This window comes from Colossoma macropomum, unplaced genomic scaffold (assembly GCF_904425465.1).
Source record: "Colossoma macropomum unplaced genomic scaffold, Colossoma_macropomum, whole genome shotgun sequence".
NCBI classification, from domain to species: domain Eukaryota; kingdom Metazoa; phylum Chordata; class Actinopteri; order Characiformes; family Serrasalmidae; genus Colossoma; species Colossoma macropomum.
The window spans coordinates 10,995,064-11,004,273 of record NW_023494804.1 but is presented as its reverse complement, the minus strand read 5'-3'; positions in this window follow the sequence as shown (position 1 = coordinate 11,004,273).

Here is a 9,210-nt window from a genome sequence, read left to right as displayed (position 1 = left end):
GAGGCACATTCAGGGTGCTGTAGGGTAAAATAGCTTATTTTCAGATTCACCACTATGTTACTATTATGAACAATACAGACAAAGACTCAGAAGATAAATGGAGATTCACTGGTCAATTGTCATTGCACTGTCAATATTGGTGACCCCTGGTTGAATTGGCAAGATTCTCTATGATGACCCATTTCAAATCAAAACACTCTGATCGACATCTACGCTCTTAAAAAAGTTCTTCAAGGGTTCTTTAGTAAAGAAAGTGGTTCTAAATGTGGTTCTAGAACACTCAAAGACAGCCTTGCATGATTAAAGGGTTCTTTGCATGGTGAAATGGTTCTTCAGATTGAAGGAGGATGTGTTGGTTCTATATAGAACCTTTTGAAAATGGCTCTATATAGCACCAAAAAGGGTTCTTCTATTTATACAAGCTCGACATCGTAATAAGCTGAATCCTTTTTGGTGCTATATGGAACCCTTTTCAAAAAGGTCCTATATAGAACCATCTATAGCACATTCTCCATTAATCTGAAGAACGCTTTCATGCTGCAAAGAACCCTTTAATCATGCAAAGGGTTGTTTAATTGTTCATGGTTCTATATAAAACCTTTTTCCCTACTAAAGAACACTTGAAGAACCATCTTTTTAAAGAGTGTACTTGATTAAATTATTTGAAATTTTGAAAAATCTGGGAATGCTCCTCTAATATTTCAACTCAGTTACATCATTCGTTGCATCGTAAACTCAGTGTTTACGATGCAGTTAAGAGGCCTGAGTTTGGAGTTGGGAAGTTAGTAAGTGGATCACTGGCGCCACCACATGCTGCAGTGAAATAAAGGCTCAGTGACCAGTTTCAGGCACCATAGAGAACCTTTTTGAAAATGGTTCTATATACCACCAAAGGGTTTCTTCTATTTTGTGCTCTTTAGCCCAAAAAGCTCAAAAAACTTTCTATATAGAAGCAAATACAACACATTCTGCATCAGTCTGAGGAATGATTTTACTATGCAAAGAACCATTTAAGCATGAAATGGTTCTATATAGAACTCATGGTTCTAAACACAAACATTGGCTTTAATAAAGAACCTTTGAAGAATCATCTTTTTAAGGAGTGTAGCTATAAAGTGACATGGACAGAAATAAACCAACAGAAAATCTAATTATGTTGTGAATGAAAGCAGAAAAACTGCAGGTAATCAAAATTCAGAGGGTTGCAGGGGTTCTTTATGATTAGCCTTATTATATTGACATGAAAAGTGGAAGGTAAAAATAATGCATCTATACCAATCATGCTCCATTGAGAAACAACTGTAATACATTACTACATTACTTCTACCTCCATCTGAGTTGGTTGATGTCTCAGACCAGTTTCACAGGCTCATTCCCAAACGTAAGTGTTGCTAATTAAATTAGTGGATCGTTCAAGATGGGCAGTATTTAATCCTATGAAAGAGGATGACCACAGATGAATAGGGTTTTTAGTGGGAACCATGAACAGGCCCTAGTTTTCTGTGCTGCCGTTAACCTTGAAAAGAGAAGTTTTCTTTGGGATGTTGTAATGAAATTCATCATTAAAGGACCTATCTGGTCTAAAATTTCTGTGTAAAAAGGGATTCATGTAAGCTCATTTAAAAACACTTCAGCATGAAGGCTTTGCTCTCAGTGCTCGTGGTCAAAATCAAGCGCAAAATACAAAACTACATGAATCTTGCAATATGTAGGTGGTTATATAGTAAATCAGTTATTTAAATTGAGTTAATTATTTTAATTTAGTGACATTGCAATTACTTGAAAGTTCTTTAGAACTAGCCTGTGTGCATTTGTGAAATCCTGTTGGTTTGAGTTCGTGTCAGTTTGCTCCTCTTCATAGCTTCTTGAGTGATAATGGCGCCCCCTTATGGAGAATCGTCAGTGTGCTTCAGCTCACAGCTGGTTATTTCTACACAAATAGAAACATTAGCCTACTGTACAATATTCTCCACTGATAAAAATATCCAGCCTCCTTTTTTCTTCTTTTTCAGGAGTAGGTCAAGACACAACTGCAGTCTTAGGTTTAATTCCATGGATTCTCTCTGTCACCGTGGGAAAACATAAAATTTCATCCCCATACCTGCAGACTGAAATCTGCTGTGTATCTGCAGTCACCATTCCTGTGCGGCTCTCTAATTGGAGATGCTTTCCGCAATGCATCAGCCAGAGGCCCTGCAGCATTATCTCATCCTCAGAGACAGAGAAAAAAGAAGAAATCTCTGCATTTGATTAATTTTTTTCAGGAGATATTTCTGAGGAGAGATGATAACAGATAATCCACTTAAGGACGGGGAAAGTCAAAGGAAATAAGTGAAAATAAGGTGATTTTCTGGTGATTTCTAAGGTGATTTTTAAAAATGTACACAGAAAATGTGACTCCTAACAACCACCTACAAGACCTGGTAGACAAAACTGCCCCATCAGATAAACAGCACTTAAAACTCTCATCTCTGAGAGAGAGGAGAAAATCAAGCTGATCAGATTTGAAAACATCCACAGGTGTTTCTGTCCATCCTTCCACTGTGAGAAGACGACTCAGCGCTTTGGGTCTGAAAGGATGTGTTGTGCAAATCAAACAAAGAAGCTGAACAATTGACTGTCCACCCCAGAGTCCAGACTCAAACACCCCTGAATGTGTTTGGAATTACTTGGATTGTGAGAAGCAGAAAATTCAAACAACTTCTAAGACTGAACTTTGGAGGTGTGAAACAAATATCACTGCAGATTTCTTTGAAAAACGGATAGCAAGTCTCCATAGAAGATATAAAACGGTAACGAGTGCACAATAAATACTGAAAAAATGACATTATATATATTTATATATATATATATATATATATATATATATATATATATATATATATATTTATATATTTATTGAGGCTTTTATGTAGTTGTCTGTTAAGTATGTTTTCTACTTTTTTCTAGATGCTGAAAAATCAATACTTAATGGTCATTTTGACTTTTGCACAGTACTCTATATAACTAAATATATAAGCAAAATGATAGTGTTGATTTTGGGATCAACTGTGGGATTTTGTGTGTGTGTGTGTGTGTGTGTGTGTGAGAGAGAGAGAGAGAGAGAGAGAGAGAGAGAGGGGGAAAGTGTGAGCATTCAATGCTTCGGCAACACAATACCTTAATTTGGCCATGCCGATGAAACTTATTTCATTTAAACTGAATTAACTGAGAGAAATTATCATATATTTTTTTAGATGAGAGCTCTAATGAAAGGCACCTGTGGTGCAATAGATACTAATTGTTACCTGAAGGAGGAACTGGTAGTAATCAGCCCTGGTTATACTCTGCATGGTGAGGGCAGAGAACGAGAAAAGAATGGCTGTCAAATGACCAAGAAATTCTCCTGGCCTTTTAAACAGACAAATGGATGTGAGAGATGAAAAGGATGTGAGCATTTCCATGTAGTTGCTCAAGGCTCTTATGTAGCAGCATTCTCACTGTATTATCTACAATCAGTTTTTGGTTCTCACATCTTACAGAAAATGATCAAAAATGCAAGACGCTGATTCTAAGTCATCACTCTGAGATACTCCATACTGTACAGGCAGTGAGTTTGGGTCCATGACATGCCATTATACAAACAAAAACCTCTTACTGGAAAGATTGGAGGCCTCGCTTCTGCCAGCACTCCCAGCAAAAGCGCTTCATAGACAATGTCTCTGGAGCTGAACTGAGGAATTTAAAAGTAATAGGAAACATCAGGGTCACATCACAATCCACTGTGGTAACTGGTGGGGTGCACTAATATGGGAATTCAGGACTGATGCCGATATCTGATTTTTTTCATGTCGAAGCTGATGTAGAAATTAGTACTAAGACAAAGATATAAAATTATCTTTAGAGGGTTACACATGCAGTGAAATTAATTCAATACAGTGTTGCCTAAACTTTCTCCTTTTCGGGAGTACAATAAATATATAATTAAAGATCAGTTTGAAATATCAGATGAATCGAAACACCTCTCCAACAGTCAGTTATGATACTCTGATATCTCTGTTTAAAAGACCAGCACAGACTGTGCTGTGGTGGTTTATGCATGCCTGGTGCTTGTTTAGCAGGTGGCCCAGCATGTTCATGCTGGTTGACCAGCATACCAGCATCCAAAACACAACATATGCAGGTTTTTCTGTTGACCAGCAAATTAACTTCCATCTACATGGTGAATCAGAGAAGGATAAACACAATATCCCTAAAACATTAAATATGACAAGTATTTTTATGTATGTACATACATAAAAAGCTTGACAAAGTGCTGTCCGTTGAGGAAGAAAGTTGGTGGTCCTCTTTTTTTTATGAATAGGTACTGTGGGAAAAGAGTACAACTGATGTGTGAACATTATCAAAACAAAATTAATAAAGGCACCTAGACTACATTTGTGCCATAAAGGTTAAAGTAGAGGTTGAGGCACCTCAGAAGTCTCAAGGCTCACTCTCTCCAGCTGCTTCAATTACATAATCACATATTCATTGCAACCTCATTACCAATTCCATTTTCGAAAGCAGAATTATTTTGCGATTCTTCTTTTGCAAACCGTATTTTGCTTTGTTGTTGTATTTTGCGCTTCACAATGTGGCACACGCTTTCTTAGGAGACAGGTCTGGGCTGCAGGCAGGCCAGTCCAGCACCCACACTCTCTGATTTCACAGCCATGTTGTTGTAACATGTCCAGAATGGGATTTGGCATTATTGAAATAAGTATGGACGTCCCTGAAAAAGATGCATATATCTTTCAGCATTAATGGTGCCTTCATCTCTTAGCATTCAATTAAAATTCTACATCTCTTTGGTATTTCTTTTTAACTTGACCTGTCATTGTTACCCATCTGTAAAGCACTTTGAACTGCCACCAGTATTGAAAGTGCTCTATAAATAAGGATATTATTATTATTATTATCAGATAACAAAACATGTTTCCAGTGTGCATCAGTCCATTTTAGATAAGCTTAAGCCCAGAGAAGTTGGCAGTGTTTCTGAATGTTGTTGACTTATGGCTTCTGCTGTGCTTAGTACAGTCTTAACTTGCATTATTTATTGACAATGAAGTATTCCTGAGCCTATGTGATGATTTTCATCACAGAACCATGTTGCTTTTTATTTGTTGTGCCATCTCAGGGAACAGAGGTCACAGGCATTCAGTTGTGTTTTTTGGCCTTGCCCTTTACGTGCAGCGATTTCTCTGGATTCCCTGAATCTTGTGAGGATGTGCACCACAGTAGGTGACATATCTAAAATCCTTGCAATTGCTCATTGAGAAATGTTGTTCTTAAACTGTTGGATTATTCACTGACACATTTTGTGGTGAGCCTCGACTCATCATTGCTCATAATGGAGTAGGCCTTTCCTGGATGTTCCTTTTATACCCAGACATGACTGCATCACATGTTTAAGAGTTTTTTTTTTACCATTTCACAATGTTTCTAGTCTTAAATTGCCCCATATCAACTTTTTTGGAATGTGCTACAGTCATCACTTTCAGAATGAGTGTGTATTTACTAAAAACAGTTAAGTCTTTGTACTGTTTTTGTTCAAATCTGCTGAAGAGTAGAACTAGGCTAAGGCTGGGGTGGAGAACCTGACTCAGCCCAGAAAGGACAAGCGTGCTCACCCAAGGAAGGAGAAATAGACCAACGGAAGAAAAGTGAGCTGAGACCAGGGACGAGAAGAGGGCTAAGGAGAAGGGCTGAGCTTGGATTTAGAAGAACCTGGCTCAACCCATGAGGACAAACAGGCTGAGGCTGAAGAGGAGAACTGAGCCGACCAAGGGAAGAGAAGTGGGCAGATGCTTAAGGAGAAGAACTGGGCTCAGGCTGAAGGCTAGAACTAGGCTCAGTCAGAGAAGGGGAACTCGGCTCAGGCTGCACTGGGTCGACAAAATACATGCTCAGACATCCATTAAGGGTTATATTTTAAATTCTATAATCTTGAACAGCAGAGTCTAAATGATGGCTTTCTGCATTGAAGTTCTGTTCAGAAGAGCATCTCCAAAAACTAATGTTAGGAAGCTACCAACTAATAAGTGCTAATAAGCCTACTTAGGTAACATAACTTTTTTAAGCTACACTATGTAAGAATTGGATATCTCTCTGGTGGAAATGTGTAACTGCATGCAGTGTGCAGAAGAACAGTTTGGATGAATTTGAGGATTGCTAGCATGTTGAAAGAGTATTCAAGGAGAACTCAGTCAAAACCTAGTAAAGGATGTATCTTCCAAGGATGTGAGTGAATTATCTGCTATTGTCAACTTCATCAGTATAATGTTGATTTTGCATTTGAGGCCTGAACATCAAGCCGGACCTTCTTTTTGAGGCTATGTGTGTGACGTTAATAAAAAAGATGTATGAGGTGATCCAGAAAACTCCAGGGTAATCTGACCCGACATCTCTCACTTTTAAATTATTATTTCAGGCTTAACAAGGCAACTCACAGCAGAGCACGCACACCATATTTTACCATGAGTTTTCCTCCTGACTGTGTAATCATACTTCTTTCAATTTTAACAAAAAAAAAAATTTTTACATAGTGCAGCTTTAAGTTAAAAAAGCAACACAGGGCCACACTTTTACAGTGACACATCCCCAAAGCAGCATCTAATAGTTAGTGAGGGAAGTAATTTGGTTTGCTGTAATGAAAATGCAGTGTTTATTTATAAGGTCCATGACAACTGCAGAATTTGAAAATGTATAAATAAAACATAAATTAAAAATGCAAACTCTCCCTTAAACCAAGCCTATAGGTCTTTGCTATACTCAAACTTTGTTTTTCGTAGTTGCAGTTAAACAATCCTGAATTCTGCTGCATCTCCCTCAGCACCTCCCCCACTTCCCACATCACTGCAGATTTCCATACTTTTTGGCTGCATTAGACTCACAGCTCGAGTGCAAAACTAATGGAGCAAAATTTGGACTCCAAAAGTCTGGAGTCATGGCTGATTGGCATGTCTTTTGTGTAAAGTGGATTATTCACCAGAGCCTCAGATGAGTGTCCATTAATTAAATTCTATTATAACTCAATTATTAATCTTTAGTTTACTGAACATTAGATCACTGAGCATTTAGGTAAAATGTCCATGTACCACTATCTGCACTTTTTTTTAGACAATGGAAACAGATTTAGCCACCTGAGTCTGAGCAATGTGTTGCTATTACAACCACTGAAAAACAAACTTAAAGGTGAGTTTTCAAAATCTTCACATAACACAATTGCTGAAAAACAGCAAGTAATTAAGAGTGGTTTAATGTGAAATGGTGCATTGTAAGAAAATGTATTCCCAGTGGTGTGCAATGCAAATATAGCAATCTTGTTTATTATCCAATATGACCACTGAATCTACATGTGTCTTCTGAGGTTTGTATGCAATGTTGACTCCAGTAAAATGTTTATATCCAAATAATATGTTCTTAATGTACTATTTTCTGTTAAAGCACCCTACATGTGTTAAAAAATGCCAATATACCAAAACCTAAACAGTGTCTCACACATCAAGAAGCATATTCACAATTATTTTTTTTTTATTTCATTCTATGGGAGACAGTTCCTTCTCCTCTGTTGTCCCACACCTGTGGAATGATCTCCCTGACAGCGTCCAAGCAGCAAGTAAGTCTATTAAATCTCTTTATTAAAGTTTTTAGAGATGCATATTATTGTTAGATAGCTGATTTTTGTCTGTAATTGCTTTATTATGAATGTCCACATGTGTCTTTGCATGTATTTTATAGACGTTTGAGCTCTTGGAGGAGGCGCTACATATATGAATAAATGTATTGTCATTATTATTTTCATTTCTTATCAGAAATGTGATGCAGCTTTTACAGGAAATTTCCACAGATTTTTCTTAATTTCTGCATGATTTAGTTCTTGAGTTGTAAACTATCATTCAGAGTGGTTTGATGTGAAATGGTACATTGTAGAGAAACCTACCCACTCAGATTTCTTTGTAATGGTGATGATAATAGTGAAAATAGTGGTAAATCTGAAAAAATAAGCTGTCCAAAAGAGTACTATTTTACCTTACAATGCAACCTTGCATGTATATCTCTGTCATGACTATTTTTTAAAATATTTTTTAGGCCAACACCTAAGCTTAAAACTTCGTCTCAGGCTGTAATAATAACTTTATGTGTTATGTATAACACACTGCAGACGTTTGGTTCTTATCACTGCTGTAGTGAACCATTTTGGCTTGGTACTTTTTTTATAGAGTGGGTGATTTCATATTAAATTGCTCTGAATTACATCTTAACTGCTTAATTATGCAGAAATCAGGAACTATTGGTGAAATCCCCCTTAATATCTTAAGTTTCATAGGGCTTGCTGAGTATCAGTTACTCTCTAAAATGAAATTCCCCTAAGCTATTGTGCAATCAGATAGAGCTGCTTAGGTTCCTTTTACTGGTGTATTCATCTAGAAGAGAGACATGGGACACACAACAGTTTACAAACCTACATATAGGTAGCAATACATCATTTTATTCCCCACAAATATATTGCAGATTACTGACATGGTAATTATTTTTTAATAAGACAAGCCATGAATTAATATATTGAGGCCACAAATTACCATATTAAGGCCACAAATTACTACATTGAGTACACAAATTACTATATTGAGGCCACAAATTACTATATTGAAGCCACAAATTATGAGAAACTTAATTTGTGGTCTCAATACAGTACATTGTGGCCTATGGTAATTCATGTACTCAATATAGTAATTTGTGGCCTCAATATATTAATTTGTGGTCACACCTTACTAAAAAATAATCACCCTAATGGCTCCGTAGTAGAATAATGAAGAGAAAATAAAAATATTCTATGTGTGTCTGACTGAACAAAACTCCTCAAAGAAGAGATAAAGTCAATTTCAGAAGTTCACTCTGCTGTTTTGGATTCACATTCCTTATCCCTGTGGTTCTAGAAACACACTGAAATATCAACACCTTATCATTTCTGAAGCATGAAATGCCTTAAATGGGTTTTACTCCACATTAGTCTAAATGTGTGCTTTATAGTTTAAAGTTGTAGAGGAGAGAAAAGTTAGCCGGAGCCACAAGCCGCTCGCTTCTAGGGGCCGCTACGTTCCTGAGTCCAGGCTTCTGGCCAATCAGCGTCAAGCACGAGAATACTCTCACCCTATTGGTCCGTCGCGTCGATCCGGGTTCCAGTGTAAA